A 5,823-nucleotide genomic window follows, 5' to 3' on the forward strand; every position below is an offset into this window, starting at 1 on the left:
TCAGTTCTTAGCAAGTGTTTTTAGCCTGGATGCATTCAAAATCTAGACAATAACTGCTATGGAATATTGATTTTAAAATGACAAATCAAGGGATAAAAATTAACATTGACCAGAGATGATACCATAGGACCTTTGCCATATCTTTCCAGAAACCTATCTTACATTAGAGCACTGCCTGTGAATATAAGGTTTGCTCTTTCCCCACAGAATGGGAGGATTCATAAGCAACATGAGCTGTATTTTCTGTAGCAGAGTGTGATAATGATGATAATTAACACATAGTAAAGATTTTGGCTTCAGGCTCTTAGGTTTATGTGTACCTTCAGATCAGCAGTGTTATTGGGGACATTTAAAGTGACAAGGCTCCTGAGGATGACTGTGAAAGTCTTTTCCTTCATTTAGGGAGTTTTGGTTGCTCAGACTGGGAAGATGTCCACATAGGAACACCTGACACCTTTAAAAGTTTTCTGTTACGCTCATCCTACAATTTTCTATAAAGGCACCACAGTTCTGACCCAAATGGAATCTGGATTCCATAAACTGGAACTAGATGTAGATTTGCTGGACACCACAGTTCTTTATGTCTGTCAAAAGCATACAGTTAATTGTGTAAGGCATGAAGTGAAGCTCTCTTTGTTTAGATATAAAGAGGTTAACTCTGAGCAGTTGTTGACAATAGTCATCATCAGATGAATTTGCTGGTAAATCTGTAGTCTTCAAAAAAATATCTTCAATATAGCACAGGAGTAATACTCTCTCTGCTGCACTACTATGTAAAATGCTTTACTTGCACTGAGAAATAAGATCTATTTCAGTTTTGCAATTTGCTTTCTGTGTGGAATTTTGACTGATTTTGAGAATTTCATACATAACTTTCAATACTGACCTTTTCTCAGGAATAGAGAGAATAATTTTTCTGTCTGCAGGAATTTCAGTTTGTGGAGTTTGACATTTGAAAAATGCACTCAATGTGATAGAAAACCACTCCACTGAATCTTCTGCCTAAAGTCAGAAGGACATGGGTAGAGTTAGAGTGTAGACAGGAGGCCATCAGGTATCACTGTGACTCCTCAGACTCATGGGGACACAGTTCATGTTACATCAGGAGCAGGAACAGTGTGTGACCAGCGTCTGCCACAGGATGAGATAATCTATGTGATGAAGAGGGAAGGGAGTTAAGTAAGTTAAAGGTCAAGGAGAGGAGAGGTTTGTAATACACTCTACTGTAGTATGAATGCCTGCTTTCTGACAGACCATCAAGTTTTGGAATTATTTGGTACAATGGGCTTTGAGTTCTTGAACTGCAGGTGAATTAAACTGAAGCTTTTCTCATGAATTGGCTTTGACTCAGTGCATTATAAACTAATTAAATGATAAAATGATCACTTGGGGAAAAAGGCATCCACCTTCTTCTAAACAGGTAAATTGTTATGCAATAAATAGGATGTTAAAACACCTCACACTACTCCCACAGTTGTGTATTCCCTGCCACAGCTCATTGACCAGAGTGTGACCTCCCAAAACCTTTCCTCGTAGTGTGCCCTGAGCCCTCAGCATCTGGGAGTTCCTGCAGTGATGCCTCTGCAGTAACTGCTCTCCATCAAACAACACTTGGATCGTTATGTACGTACAAAACTGAAGTCACTGCCTGCTCTTGTATGAAGAAATAAATCACCCATGTATCCTTCTTAATTCTGAAAAAAGAATGTTCAGTGGAAAGTTCAGAAAAAAAAAAAAAAGGAATGAATTCTTCTCCAGGTAAGTTAACTATCAGTTACATGGGGAGTTTTTAGAAGGACAAACAATCCACCTCAAGCTGGGTTTTTTGCATCACTTTATTTCTACAGAGGGCAAGTAGGAAAATTCCAATAAAATATTTAATTTAATTTAATTTAAAGGGGCAGGGCAGCAGACAAGCATTAACCTGTGACAAAATTCTGGTCCATCAAATATGAAAAGACTGCCCAGAGGGCCACTAGTGATATTTCCTTCAGTAATCTTACCTGATGGTCTATCAGCAGAAAAATGACGTGCTCTTCTATGTCTGCAGATTCTGACAGAAGGCTCAAATTTCATTTCCTTTCGGCAATTGTCATTTTCCTCCAAAAGCTGGCGTGTTTCTGTGGAAAGGCTGTGGATTCTTTCTGAATATGTAGTGTTTGCTGGAGTGTTGAACAGGTTACTGTATGGGACCCTGTTTGTGAGGGAAGAAGTTAGATAAAAATTCATAATGGGACAGGTTATGAAAATCCAAAGCCATGAGGTTTGGGTTTTTTTCAGCTTTTAGGATTCAATTAGCTACTAGTTCCAGTCTGCTACTTTGTTAAGAAGCTCTAAGAGCTAAAAAACCCAATTTGCAAAATTGGAATCCTGTTGTTTTGGATTTTTTTCTGTTTCTTTGTTGTTTATAAGTAAACAACCTTTTTTCCCGTTTGTTTGTTGTTTATAAGTAAACAACCTTTTTTCCCGTTTTTCTGTTGTTTTCATGTTGTTGGCCAGCATGCCAATGTTCTGCGACTTATGGCCTACAAGTGAAAGAAGAAAGCAATGGAGAACTTCAAATCTATCCAACTACATTCAGCAAATTTGGAATGTTGTGGGGCATGAAGCCTAAACGAATGCAGTTTTCTTCTGTAGTCTTCTGTTCCACAGTTAGGGAAGAATTTCTGCTTTAATGAGGGGAACAAGCCTGTTAAGATACAGTTTTTGGCAGAACTGCACTGGTCTGTGCTAACATATGGTGAATCCAGTGACTTTTACTGTAGATTGCTACCAGTGGCCATCCACTGGATCAAACTCTACTTTCGTAAAATCTTAAGAAATTAAAATATGCATTGTCTAGTACTGTTCCAGAATGTCCCAGTCTCTGCAGGCTGAAACTGCAGTGAAAATGAGAACCCTTGGTGCTCTGGTCTTAAAACGGCTAAAAAATCCAGGATATTTAAACAACCCAAGCCCCCCTGATACTGTGTCCAGTGGAAAGGATAGTGTGAAACAGTGGCCTAACTCTTTCAGGAGCTGTAGCACACCCTGTGCCAGCCTTGGTCCTGCACTGCAGACTGGGGCACTGTATTGTGCCAGCACAAGCATTCACAACAGTGCTAGACTGGGGAACTGGTCTGCCTCAAAACCCCTTCTGACCTTTTGGAAGGAGCCTTTTTAAAAGCTGAATTTGTTCTTCATGTGTGGTTTGCATGTGTTTGAAAGGGTTTGTTGTTTTGGTTTGGTTTTAATTCCTTTCTGTGTAAAAGATCTCTCAAAAATCCTATTATTTAAGGAATGAGTGCTCAGAGGTGGACTTTAAATTATACTTTCTTGTACTGCTTTACAGATACTTAAGAAAGATTTTTCCTGAAGAGCAAAATTAGGTAGGTGTCTGTGGTTCAATGTGTCTGAACTACCCTGTGTGTGTCTCATAAGCTGTTAGCTCTGTCCTGTGCTTGGCAGAAACTGGAGGCAGAGACACCTATGAAATGTATTAAAGATGACATAATAGATTGTGAGGAATGTGTGTGCTTTTCTTGATACTACAGTGTTTTATAATTTTTGACATGCATCTCCTGAATCTGTACATTTGATGATGCTCACTTTGGATTTGTAAAAACGAAAAAATAAAATCCAGTGCCAGCTCTGAACATGACTAAATTTTCATGTATAACATATGCTTTTAGTGTTATAATAGGAAGTATTAAGGTAAAGAAAAAGTATTTGTTCACTGTTTTGAATTTCATCCAGCTAGAAAAATCAGTCCTGTGACACTCAAAATAAACATCTCATTTACTTTTTAGGTTTCTGAATTTATCTCTGAAATTCGCTTGTCAAGTGTATATTAATAAATACATGTTCCAGCCATAATATAGATATTTTATTTTTGTGTACTTGCATTTTGATGCTGCTCTTGTGAATTAGAGAAGAAAGTCAACAGAATTCAACTCCTTTCCTCAGAAAACCCTTTAATCAATTTCAGTAAAATATTTTTTCCTTCTTCTAGCAGCTCTGGGGCGCGCACATTTCTAAAGTGAGTACCTCTTTGGAAAACATACTGAAAACACGTAGTTTGTAAAAGGGAAAAGTTCTGTTGTGTGCCCTTAACAGAAAATGTTTCAAATTTGTCAAGTCATATATTAACAACTATGCTCCTGATGACTGTATTACAGCTTGGTGTTGTTGCTGAGCAGGTAGTATTGTGGAAAAGATGTGACCTTAGAAGCAGGTTCCACTCTGGATTCATATAAGCAAAACCCCAGTACCACTAACTTTCAGGCCCCACGGCTTGCTGTGTACAAGGACTGGTGAAGCAGGTAAATGCTCATTTCAGTACCAGGGCACTGAGACACCAGGGTAATGTCTGATCTCTCACCAGCTACCAGAGAGAAGGTCTGTGATCTTCCTAATTCCCCGGCCAATCCCTTACGCAGGCTTCTACCCTCTTTCTCCCTCTGTGCTAGAAGCTCCTTTTTGTAGTGCCAGGGGCTCCAGATGTATAAGGACACAACTGCAGGACAAGTCCTTCTGCTGTGATTGTGGAGAAGGGATGCAGCAGGTTCAGGGTCCAGCCTGCTTCCCCTCACCTCCCCCTCCATGTTTCTGGACTGAGGCTGGCTCTGGTACCAGGGAAGCTATCCTGTTCTCTTTCTGCCCTCAGCTGCTCATCTCCCTCCCTGTCTAGTGCCAGCAGGAGAATTTGTGCAGAAGTGGATTGGATGAGGAGACTGACCCACACCAAACCAGAATGTGTTTCCGTGGTGCTGAATGGATCGGTTTCCCAGGTGGGGTTCCCTGTTCTCACAAGAAGGCGAGTGCAGGGACACAAGAGGGGGAAGTAGGCTGGATGCTGGATTGCTTATTTTACAGCTGTGTCAGAGTAAGTCAGCTAAAAATATTTGTGAAACTACGGCCTCAGACTCCATTCCAGGAAAAGTTTCCCTGGAAATGTTGCTTTGATTTGGTCAGGAGGACGACTCATCTGTGGGCCATTTTGTCTGAAACAGGAATCTTCCCTTGGTGGTTCATAGTCTTACTTCTATCAAAAGGGATAATGACAATACTAAAAAATCAGACTGAAAGGGTGAATTTGGAAAAAAAAGTCTTATGCCATTTAGTCTTTTTCAGATTGATTTCTCTTATTTTGCCATGTTGCTAAACAGGACAATCCATCCCAGTGGATTTCTGCCTGGCAATACAGGGGACCCTTCTCTTGGCTTTCAGCAACAAAGAAAAAACTGCCTACTTGCCATGCATATCTGAAGGTTGGCTAGAGTCAAAAGTACTTACTTAAAATATATAGATCACTAACTTACTATTAGAAGCCTGCTATTTATTTTCTGTCTGCTCGATTATTCAAAAATATTTGGGTTTTTTTTCCTTTTCTCTTTTATTCCTTATTTATTTATTTATTATTTTATTTTTCTCCTCATTGTAATATGTTTTTGGAAGTCTCCCCTTCCATTTGCTGTCTTGAAAGTGAAAGAACAAACACGTCTAATCTTTACTTTGTTACTGTTGTGGCTGTTGACACAATTGCTGTGGATTTGGGGGGAGGGGGGAAAAAAAAGGGGAGGAAAAAAAAGACAACAGCCACGTCCCTGATTCTATCTTTCCATGGAAAAGCCCCAGTTACCCTAAGAAAGTGTTCGGCCTCAAAGGCGAACCCTGGTGTTTCTGGTCGCTGAGGTGAGCTTACCTACAAAGGAGCAGGGCACCGCATTAACACCCAGTGACGAAAGGTGCGGCAGAAGATGCGAAAACCTGTTTCGAGGATTTGGGGTTTTTAATTGTTGCTGTTGTTACTTATTTATTTTGTTATCTCTGTGGGCAGTGGAC

This window comes from Corvus brachyrhynchos, unplaced genomic scaffold, assembly GCF_000691975.1.
Source record: "Corvus brachyrhynchos isolate BGI_N302 unplaced genomic scaffold, ASM69197v1 scaffold281, whole genome shotgun sequence".
NCBI classification, from domain to species: Eukaryota; Metazoa; Chordata; class Aves; order Passeriformes; family Corvidae; genus Corvus; species Corvus brachyrhynchos.